This window comes from Chlorocebus sabaeus, chromosome 10, assembly GCF_047675955.1.
Source record: "Chlorocebus sabaeus isolate Y175 chromosome 10, mChlSab1.0.hap1, whole genome shotgun sequence".
Classification (NCBI taxonomy): Eukaryota; Metazoa; Chordata; class Mammalia; order Primates; family Cercopithecidae; genus Chlorocebus; species Chlorocebus sabaeus.
The window spans coordinates 22,154,577-22,166,952 of record NC_132913.1 but is presented as its reverse complement, the minus strand read 5'-3'; the positions used below and the strand labels follow the sequence as shown (position 1 = coordinate 22,166,952).

At 38.4% G+C, this 12,376-nt stretch overlaps 1 pseudogene; it reads right to left on the bottom strand.

Annotated features, from left to right (window-relative positions):
• Positions 1-10,341: 10,341 nt before the first annotated feature.
• LOC119620576 (structural maintenance of chromosomes protein 4-like) lies at positions 10,342-11,243 on the bottom strand (annotated as a pseudogene).
• Positions 11,244-12,376: the final 1,133 nt, after the last annotated feature.

Sequence of the window (12,376 nt, the reverse complement as noted above, 5' to 3'; positions counted from 1 at the left end):
ACCTTGTACCCTTTGATCAACAACTCCCTTTGCCCTCCTTGCCCCTGGTAACCATTGTTCTACTCTTTATTTCTATGAGTTCAACTTTATTCAATTCTACATGTAAGGGAGATCATGCTGTATTTATCTTTCTATGCCTGATTTATTTCACTTAACATCATGTTCTCCAGATTCATCCATGTTGTAAAAAAATGACAGAATTTCCCCCTTTTCAAGGCTAAATAGCATTCCATTTTGTATATATATAACATTTTCTTTATAGATTCATCCACTGATGGATGCTTAGGTTGCTTCCATACCTTGGTAAACAATGCTGCAATAAACAGGGGAGTAGAAATATCCCTTCAACATACTGATTTCAGTTCCTTTGGATATATATCCAGAAGTGGGATCACTGAGTCATATAGTAATTCTCTTTTTAGTTTTGTGTGGAACCTCCATAACATTTTTCATTATGGTTGTACTGATTTACATTCCCACCAACAAGGTATGGTACCCTTTTCTCTGAATCCTGTCCAACACTTATTATCTTTCGTTTCATTTAATAGAAGATATTCTAACAGGTGTGAGGTGATCTCTCATTGTGATTTTCATTAGAATTTCCTTAATGATTACTGATGATGAGCCCTTTTCATGTACTTCTTGGCCATCTGTATGTTTGCTTTTGAGAAATGTCTGTCCAGGTCCTTTGCCCATTTTTTTAACTGGGTTATTTGTTTTCTTGCTATTGGTTTGCATTCCTTATACATTTTAGGTATTAACCCCTTGTTGGATGTATGATTTCCAAGTATTTTCTCTCATTCTGTGGTACCTATCACTTTCTCAAACTCATATTTCCAACTATTCACTGAACTGACAATGTGGGTAGCCTATAAATGCCTGGAACTCAACATGTCTAAAGCCTCAGAAAAACTTTAGAAAGAGAAAGCATCTTTCTCCCTAAACTTCCTCCTTCTCTTTTGTTCCTTCTTTCTACTTAAAACTCTAATACATAATCTTTATGCTTTTTTATATTCTATTCCCTGTGCCAGGAATTCTCTTCTGTGTATTAACTACCAAGAAAAGTTCATCCTTAAATGATTAACAAATATGTACCCTCTTTTGTAACAGCCTAGGGTGCAATGTAGTGCTCTGGAAAAATAACAGATTCAACTTTGAATCCTGGTTCCAGCATTTATTATGCAGTCATTCGACCTTGACCCCATTGAGCTACCTTTCTTTGGCTGTAATATCTACCTCAGAGGGTCATAAGCTTCCACTGAGATGATATAGAGAGAGAGCCTAGCACAAAAACTGGGACCTAGCAGGGCTTTCATGAATATTCATCATCTTCCCCTCCCTCCCTACTCTGGGCTACCAGAACTTGTGTACCTGTTTGTGCAGCCCTGGCTATGTGGTATTCTCATTCTAATCCTCTAGACAATGAACTCTTCAATGAAAAAGCCCATAACCCAGCACCGTCAAAGGTACTCAGTGCATACTTATTAAACTGCAGTATGATTGGAGATACCTCAGCACTCCATTCTAGGACTCAGGAGGACCTTGAGCCAGTGTCCCTGGGGAAATGATGTTCCATTAACAGAAAGAATGAAATCAAGGATGAACTCCTCTTAGGAACAATGTAAAGAATTCAATGCAGGGCACGTTAAGTTTTAAAGAGCAGAAAGAAGACACCCAGCAGGAAGTTGTGGCTGTGCCTGGGGTGGAGTGGGGCACACATTCAAGGAAAAGGGGAAGGAACAAGCGACATCAGCAAAGAAAGAGGGTAGTGGGGGCAACACGAGAAGGTAGCAACAGAGAAATGGAAAAAGGAAATAATTTCATTAAGAAAGCAGAGGGTCTGTGGTGCCGAATAGAAAAGACAGGTTCCTAGAATTAGAACAGAAAACAGTTTCGATAGAAGCAAGAAGGAAAAAATAGTTTTGATAGAAGCAAGAAAACAAAACAGCTTGCAAGGGGTTAAGAAGTGCGTGGGTGACAGACTGAGGGAAAATCTCCAAGGTAACTAAATAATGGTCTAGCATCTGAATGTGTTCAAATGTGTGGCGTTTTCAACTCCTAAAGTATGATGCGAGAGCCCAGGTTTACTGCCTCCCAGTTGTCACTCGTCTACCATGCCATGCCACATGCAAGTGTCTTTTTGTGTCCTCTTACTCTCCCCACCCCCACCCCATCACAGCTACAGGACTCTTAGCTACACATCAGCCGGCAGTCTCACTTGATGAGAATCTGATGGATTCCTGCCTCGCATCGTTGACAATTTCATCACTCAGAAGACTGAGGAAGCCCCCACGGGAGCGGCTTTACCTCAATTAATTTTAATCAACAACCTGGCTTGAATAATGGAGTGGAAGTGATAGGAACTTTGGGGGGAAAGTGATGAAATTGTCTGTAATAGTCAAGAAAAAGAAAACTGGTCATAGTCAGAAACAATTCAAGCAGTTTAGAAAAGTAGATTTTTATGTTTGACTCTCCACCTTCCAGCCCCAAGGCATGGAGTTCCTAAATAGAAAACAAAGGATCCTGAACCTAGCTCTAATACATATTTTTTTAATTAATTACTTGGATAGACTCAGGCAAAATAAAAGGATGGCACAAAACAGGAGGAGAATCCCTCAGGACTGGATCAGGACCTCTTGATCACTCAACAGGCCATCAGGATGAATTGAAACTAATGAGATTAATTTTAATTAGAAAAATGTAAAGATCTGTCTTAAGGTTAAAAAAAGAACAGAAGAAATACAGTATGGAATAGGACAAAGATATTAAATAAATATAGGCTTTAAAAAAGTTATGAAGGAATGTTAAAATTGTTAAAGATAAGTACTTAACAACTGGAAACAATCTATAACCTCAACCAGAAGAAAACAGAATAGGAACTTTAAAAAGAAAAAAAAAAAAAAACAGAAAACAGGAAAGCTGAATAAAAGTACAAAATAGATGGCATAAGTGAGTCCAATTATATTAGGTTTTCAACAAATATAAATAAACTCACCTATTCACATTCAGAGTATCAAATAAGATTTTTTTAAAAATCAAGCTATATACTATATATGAGACACCCCTAAAACAAAATAATACTGAAAATAGAAAATAAAGGCAAAAGATATTCAGGAAATACCTTAGCAAAAAAAAATTCTAATATGGCAACATTTTTATAAGACAAAATAGACTTTAAGGTGAAAAGCATTATTAGGAACAAATAGGGCCACTACACATTAATCAAAAGAACTACTGAAGGAACAGATAAAAATCATCAAATTGCCTGCAGAAATGTGAGATGGAAGAGACTTACTTTAACAGCAGTTCATGTGAAAATGATGATGTTTTGCTTTCAGAAGTTTCCTAATGGCCAGGGAGTTAACATGGTCACCTCCAAAAGTCACTGCAATCTTTGCTAACATTAATAGTGTGCAGAACTGTGCATGGTAAGACCCACTTTCTCTGCACTGTCAAAATTTATCTGGAGTGGAGTGCTCAGATCTGGGTATGTCAAGTTGAGATAGACATTGTCATACTGGAGAATTTCCAGCAGAGATTGACCAGGATGAAAAAGCATTACCTAAGAAACAGTTGAAGGAGAGGAGATATCAGGAGAGGAGATATACAGGGAAAGTATAGAGATACATGTCAACTAAAAGTGAGCACAGTAGCAAGTGATGGAGCCAAGACTTAAACAAAGCAGATCTCACTGCAGACAGACTCCAACCATTCTGACCTACTCCATCCTGCGTTGCCTCTCTATAAAAATACCAGAAGAAAATATAAGAAATTTTTTTTATGATAGTGAAAAAGACTTTCCTAACCATAACACGAAGATCACTGCTATAAATTTTTAAAAAGAGGACTTTTTAAAAAAGGTAAATTTTTGAAAGTTTGCATAAAGATACAATAAGCAAAGATTAAAAAATAAACAACAGAGTGACAACAAAAAAATGCTGGTGAGGATGCAGAGAAACTGGAGTACTCATACCCAACTGGCCGGAGTGGAAAATGAAAAATAGTTTCACAATTTTTATAAACTAAACCTTCGATAGCCATCCAACCACTGAATAACTGCATTCTCAGGCATTTATGCTGGAGAAATTTAGACTTATGTTCACACAAAAACCTGCACATTAGTGTTTATTTGTAATAGCCCAAAACTAGAGACAGTCCAGATGTCCTTCAATGAATAAATGCTTAAACAATTTAGCAAATTGTGGTATATCCACAGGACATCATCCATGTTGTGTGTATCAATCATTTGAAAAAAGTCAATCCCCAAAGGTTACTTAATGTATTAGTCTATTTATATACTAAGTAGCCTTTGATTACTACCTGTGATTCCATTTTTGAAATGACAAGATTTTAGAAATGGAGAAAAATTAGTGGTTCCTGGAGTTGGTAGGGGGTTGGGAGGATGTGGAAGGGAGGTGGGTGCAGTTTTAAAAGGGCAACACGAGGGATCCTTGTGTTGATGAAGCTGTTCAGTATATTGACTATGGTGGTGGACACATTAACCTATACATTTGATAAAATTGTACAAAACGATCAAAAAGATAGACGATTACAAATTTTGGCCAGGTTGTAGAAAAACTGGAACCCTCAAACATTGCTAGTAAAAATGTAAAATGGTGCTACCACTCTGGAAAACAATTTAAAGGTTATTTAATGTTAACACAGACCAACAATTGCACTCATAGGTATACACAGAAGTGAAATGAAAACATATCCACACAAAAACGTGCACATCAAGTTTCCACAGTTTTTATAGCAGCGTATCTATAACATTACCAAAGAGAAAATAACCCAAATGTCATCATCTAACGAATGGATAAAGTGTCCATACCATAAAATATTATCTACAATAAAGAAGAATGAGGTACTGATACTTGCTACAACATGGATGAACCTTGAAAACATTATACTAAGGGAAAGAAACCAATTGCAAAAGACCACATATTATATCATTCAGTTTATATGAAATGTTCACAATACGCAAATCCTTAGAGAAAGAAAGTAGATTACTGGTTGCCTAGGGCTAGAGGGAGGAATAGAGAGTGACTGCTATGGGTAGGGTTTCCCCTTTGAGGTAATGAAGACGTTCTAGAGTTAGATAGTAGTAAAAGCTGGATAATTCTGTGAATATACTAAAAGTCATTGAACTCTGAATTGGTGAATTTTATATTTTGTGAAATATATCCCAGTAAAAATGTGAATAAATTGTATATAACTAAACACACACACACACACACACACACACATGAGTACAAGTAAAACCAAGGAATTCTGAATAGGATAAGTGAATTGTATCAATGTCAGCACCTCAGTTGTGATACCATATGACTATTTTGCAAAATATTACTGTTGTGGAGAACTATGTAAAATGTATACAATATTTCTCTATATTATTCCTTACAACTGCATGTGAATCTAAGAAGCCACTGCAAAAAAATTCACATTCACCATATGTAAAGCCCAACACTCGCCAATCAGTGCTAGAGAAACAATACTACCTTCTGCTTCTTTCTGCCATCCATTCATTTATGAGTAGCAGAGTCTAAATTAGAAATCTGCTGGCAAAAAATTCTGGGAAATGGCGTTCTAGGCTTCCAGCATCTCTGATACAGGAAATCATAGAAGGGAAGAGGGATGAATGACCATGTATTATATATAAAAAGTATTTAAATATATATCTGAATTTACATATACAGGAATATAAATTTATATATACTTATACAGCAATTCACATACTATTTAAATTTATAAATACATATGTATACATACATATATATGTGTTTGTGCGTATATTCTAAACTCATGGAATAATGTTTAAATCTGTGTCTGAAATTGCATATACAATACTTTAGTCTGTGTTTCCCTGCAAAGTAACATCTGCAACAAAGTTTGATGCGTGGGTCGTTTATTCGGGATGATGATTCCAGGAAGTAAGAGTGGAGGAATAGGAGGACTGAACAGAGAAGGAGAGAGAAAATCAAAAGATGAATCACACCACTGACCACTATTGGGAGAAACTGATTGTTCCATCTCTTTCTGAGATGCCCAAGGAACAAAAGGTCACTTCTCTTTGGTCAAAGGTTTAGATTGCACATGTTGAGCAGATCCCTTAGACACATCACATTGACACTATTAGGTCAGAGAAGCAAGAGGTACAATGGTCTTCCCCAAGGTGAGGTGCTGTTGGCTGACGCCTGAGGGAAACTGGTAGAAGCCTTCATAATATGGGGTAATGATGAGAGGGTTTGAAGCCATGCACAAGAGGTATCTGATTAATACAGGATGATCCCAATTACGTGAAACACATTATTGGACTGACAAAAAGTCTGAAAGGAAATTTAGCAATATGTTAGGGGTAGGTTATAGAATTATAGATAATTTTTGTTTCTTTAACATGTTCTTGTACTTTGAAGTTTTCCACAATAAGTATATGTTGTTTCTGTAGTCATGAAATGCAACTGAAATTACATTTAAGGAGCTAAGCTCTATGGTTTGAGCATGAAAGTTGATACAAAGACCAGAGGATTTGGATATAGGATTCTTCTACTGGATGGGAAAAGGGACCAAATGACCTCTCAGATCACAGGCTAGGATTCTATGAAAATCAATTTGGCAGAAATGCCCAGAGGAGTACCAGGCAAAAAATAGGCCCTCGACTCACATTTGTCAAAGGAATGAATGTGTGTACTGTGGCAGCACAGACACAGTTGGAAAACTTTCTGCTAGGAGCTCACAGTGTCTTAGAGAAAACAAACAAACAAAAAAGGAAACTTAAAAAGATAAAGTTACCATAGATGAAGTTACCATATGACCCAACGATTCTACTCCTAGATATATCCTCAGGAGAAATGAGAACATATATGCACACAAAAACTTGCACACCCACAACAGCACTATTCACAAAAGCTAAATATGGAAACAATCCAAATTGTTCATCAGTTGACAAATGGATAAACAAATTGTGGTATATCTAAATAACAGAATGTTACTCAACCATAAAAAGAAGTGACATACTGATATATGCCACAACTGGACAAACTTTGAAAATATCGTAAGTAAAAGAAACTAGATGCAAAAGTCAACATACTGCACAATTCTATTTATGTGAAATATCCAGAAGAGAGAAATCCAGAGGAAAAAAAAAGATTAGTGGATGCCAAGGGTTGCAGAGAGGAAGGAATAGGGAGTGCTTACTTCATAGATATGAAGTTTATTTGTGGGTAGTGAAAAGTTTGGGGCATTAAATAGTGGTAATGGTTGCACAACATTGTAAATATCTAAAAATCACTGAATTGTCCACTTTAAAATGGTGAATTTTGTCTTATTTGAATTTTATTCCAATCAAAAATGATAATAAACAGTTTAAGGGAATATATAATGTGTGGCAAATAATGATATTAGAGTCTAGGGGAGAGTGAGAGAGATCATATAGGTATGGGGTCATCAGGATGTCTGCACGGAGCAGGTAGGAGCTTGGGACTTCGAAGAAGCAGGATAATAGACATTTCAAAAGATGCTCAATAAGTGGTTGTGGAATTGAATTCAGCTATAAGTACTGCAGGAAGAGGTATCCACTAAGGCATTAAGACAGCAAAGGGCAGGATGAGTCCTGTATATAGTCATCCTCATGGATACAGAAGATTTTAATAGTGGAGGAAGAGTGGCAGATAAGGCAGAAGAAAAAAATCATCATTCATATAAACATTTTTAGAACAAAAAATCTGGCCCAGATTAATGTTTTTTCCAATTTCAACTGGTTTTTTTTTTCACTTCTAATTATAGAAATAATGTAAAATAAGGCACTCTGGTGTAATGACTTAAAGGTTCTGCACCGGTCGGACAGCCAGGCTGCAGAAAATATAATCCCAGAGTTTCACTGACTTACAACAGCAACAGTTGATTTTTCACGCCCTCTGCATGCCTGCCATGGGTGGGCTGTTGCTGTACTCTATGTCTTCTTCACTCTGGGACTCAGGTTACCTGGGCAGCCTCTACCTGGAATTGTCATCATGGTGGAGAACAAGGCAAACTACGTACTGATCTTCAAGCTTCTGTTCAGAAAAGGCAACCGCTCCACTCTCCTCTCACTGGTCAAAGTTGGCCACAGACCCACACCCAAAGTCAATAAAACAGGGAAGGGTCATTAAACATGGGTGACTGGAAAAAACTATTTACCACAGGTTCCAACCCTGTCCCTGCTACTTAATAGCTTTTAGTAAAGTTGCTTATATTCTCTGAGCCTCAAAATCTTCATCTATTAAATGGGGATGATTACTACTATGCTATGAAATTATGATGAGGATTAAATGAGATCGTGTCAGTAAAACACTTGGTGCAATGCCAGGCACATAGTAGTTACTCAATAAAATACACTGCTCCAAGAGATGGTAAGCTCCTCGTGGGCAAGCACTTTTTACCCATTGTTCACCCTAGCACAGCACCTAGCTCACTGTAAATATTTCAATAGATGCTTGGCAGAAGAGTGAATAAATGAATATGACTGTATGCTCATTTTTGTAAAATTAAGAGTACATAAGAAAGTATTTAGAAAAAAAATAAACTTACTCTTTTTAATTAATGGTCAATGAATGGGGAAGTAGGCCCTCCTCTTCCTTATCACTGATGAGCAAGTTATAGCTCCTTTTTAATTCACAGCCTTTCTTGCCCCAGCTCACATCTGATGCAGAAATCAAGGCTGAAATGCGCACTCTGGATGTCTTTTGGAGGATTGAGCACTGTCTGAAGAATGTTTCTAGCTCAGCAGGGACCTGGCAATAAACTATCCTTATGGATCTTGGTGTCCAGATGGGGCACTGGATTGTGTGGGAGTCCCCAGAAGGTGAAGACAAGAGACAGGAAATAGAAATTACTGTCTGGCCTGAGGCCTTTCCTGGGATGGGGTCTCCAAAGAATAGAACCTTCTTCTGCCAGAATTCCGTCTGCTATAATAATCTTTGCCAGGGTTCCACATACCATCATCAATTCAGGATAACAGTGAGATTACTTTTGAGATTTAAAAAAGTTTTACTTAAAAGCCTATAGTTTTAATTTATACCAGTAGATATGAGAAAGAGAAAATGCAAATAAAAATCACAACTAAACCTCACCTTAACTAAATGCAAAATCACATTTACTTCTTTTTCATAGTCTTCTTTCAAATGTATGAATTGTACAGTACATTTATATTGTAAAAATTTTTATTACTTGTAGACCTTCTGATTGGCATGGTCCATTATTACAACTGTTTACTACAGGTAAGAGAATGTGCCCATCAGGCACACACACACACGCCCATGTGATCACACATGTTCACACGTACTCTACCCATGTTACATGTATGAGACGAAATACAATGGCTGTATAAGAAATAAAAATCTTTGTTCTTTGCAGACTAACTGGTAGAAGCCATAGGGAAACATTTTTCGGTTAAATGGGAGGGAGACTTTTCAAACAGATGGTCTTTAAAGCCCCTGAACGCTGAGATGTGATGACATTGGTAATAGCCTGATTTAACTTGAGGAGCCCACCTGGTAATTCTTCCATTGTATTTAGGGTTCTTTCTGTTCTCTGTGGGTCTGACAACAAATGCTTATGGACACCTATGCTCTGCTGTCACTCTGTGAAGACTTATGAGGGACACTTGGGCCAGGACCATAGCCCCTCCCTCTGAAGGGTTTGGCTTCTACCTGGGCAAATGATGGACAGCCATGGGAAGCCCAGTGAGGCGGCCTGCAATGACACACAGCTCACAGCATCACAAGGAGGGAGGTTACTGACAAGCAAGTGCCGCAGACAATTAGTGCTGTGGAAATTCAGTAGAGGGATGGATGAATATACCAAAATTCAGTGTGGCTGCTTCCTAACAAATTTAGATTAAATATGCTATCAGGAAAACAGTTTTCCAGTTCCCTCAGACAGAAGTTTCAGAAAAATCTCTACCCCACTCTCAAGTCCCCAACTGCACCCCATACCAACACCTCATACACATACACAGGTGCGCGCGCGCGCACACACACACACACACACATTATCGTTGTGCAGGGAAGAGTTTTCAAAGGATGGCTCCTGAACAGTTAATCCATACCACTTTTGTGTTTCTCTCCACTTTTGTCCCCTTTGGTCTGATCACCTGTTCATTACTCAAAGTCAAATGCTCCTTTAGAGGGCTTTAGAATGCACTTGGACAGTCAAACACTGCATCTGATCCTCATGTAGAATACAGGCAAGATATGAGAGAGATCTAAAGGGTTTCTTCCCAGTTTAAAAATGTGTATTCTACATAACTCATAATCCCTTACAAATAGAAAATCAGTAATACAATACACCAAATCTATGCCAATTCTATTTGAAGAATAAACAAGTACAACAAAGTCCTTTAGATGCAGTTTCTTTTGGGTTTACTGGAACACTTTTTGTTATATTATAGATCTTGTAAATTCCAGTTAGTCTATCTGAAATCTCAAACATATTAATATTTCAAAGAGAATTATGAACTGGGTATTTCTGTTTGTTCCCATTTATAAAATGCAACAGTGGACACATTTTTTAAATCAAGGGCTGCATCAACCTTGTCCCTGAAGTAAAAGGGAGTGGGTTTGTAGAGGGGAAGAGCTAATACTAAAGCCAAGGCTGAGGATGATGGCTCACACCTGTAATCCCAGCACTCTGGGAGGCCAAGGCAGGCGGATCACTTGAGGTCAGGAGGTTGAGACCAGCTTGGCCAACACGGTGAAACTCCATCTCTACTAAAAATGCGAAAATTAGCCAGGCATGGTAGGTGCCTGTAATCCCAGCTACTCAGGAGGCTAAGGCAGGAGAATTGCTTGAACCCAGGAGGCAGAGGTTGCAGTGAGCCAAGACTGTGCCATTGCACTCCAACCTGGGCCACAGAGCGAGACTGTTTCAAATAAAATAAGAAATAAACAAACAAATAATTAAAAACAAAGCCAATGGACGAAGCATTTTCTCTCCTCCTGAAAGGCTGAAGATGTTCTTCCAACGTTTCATAAGTAGTCAAACACTGAACATGATTCCTTCAGAGAAAGGACTGAGGTTCCTACAAGCTCCAGTTTGGCACCCCCTCCCAAAGCAAGCACTTGGTAATTCTCCTTTAATGTATTCAGTACTACATAAAAACCTGCCATAAATTCATTAATTTGTTTCTGAAGCTCTTCATATGTCTGTCTAAAACTATCCCTTTCAAGAGTTTTGAACATGGAGGATTCTGAACAGATGGAAGACATACGATTGCTCTTTCAATATTTTAAAGGGAAAAGTAGGCTTGTCATACCTGACCTCAAAAGGCAGACACTAGGGTGATAACATTTGGCTCAACTGACACAGGTCTTTGAACAGCCAGTGAAGCCCAGTAGTGGCAGAAGCTGTCGTAGGGAGTAGTGACCTAAGTATTCAAACTCAGGCCCAGCAAATGCCCAGCAAGGATCACCTAGGAGCCTGGCCGGCAGGCTTTGCAAGCCTCTTGCACACCTGAGAGTCCCTTCTATGAGATCCCAGGAATACTTTGTCAAGGAAGAGGGACTGGAGCTGGGTTGTGACCATCGAAGAGTAGGTAGGAATGAATGGACAAAATTCCCGGGACAAAGGCATGAGAAAGAGCATAGCGGTCAAGTCCATATGGAGAATGGAGGGACTCAGCCTTGTATCTAAATGAGAGCCTTCAGAGGGGTGGTGACTAAGACATAAGAGGGAGATATTAGTTTGGGATTCAGTTTTAGATGCCCTTGAATGCTGTGAGAAAAATAATGAATTTTGTCTTCAGGGCACTTGGTTACAAACTGGTAGCCAATTTATGCTTTATTACTTAAATTGCCCAGTGTTCCAAAGGCATTTTGTCCCCACATAAGCAGTTTAGATCCTAGTGTCTTCAACAGACTTCACATATTTATATTACTTGCCTGCCACTGTTACTGCTGCTACAGATGATAATAAATCACGGAAGATGTTAACGTGGGAAAGTAGAATGAGCTGTATCTTGGGGAAGTCAGTACAGCAGTAACGTGCAGCTAAGGTTTGAGGCAAGAGAGTCCAGAAGGTTTTTCCACTTCAATAGTCCAGGCACTGAACACTTAGGACTAAACCTGAAAAGCGATAGTGGGAGAGGAAATGGAAATATAGATGCAAGACAGGTCTGCAGGAAGTGGTGGCCAGACAAGAGGAACACCCAAAGGGGGAATGTCTGTATTATGTTCCAGTCTCCCTTCAGCCAAGACAAGCTGTGTGACTTTGGGCAAGTTACCTAACAGCTCTAGCTTTATTTTCCTAAGAGATATAATGGGGATAAAATTATCTATTCTGCCATATTGTTTTAAGAATTTGCAATAGTTTATATAAATCTACAAAAAAGTTCCTAGCACAG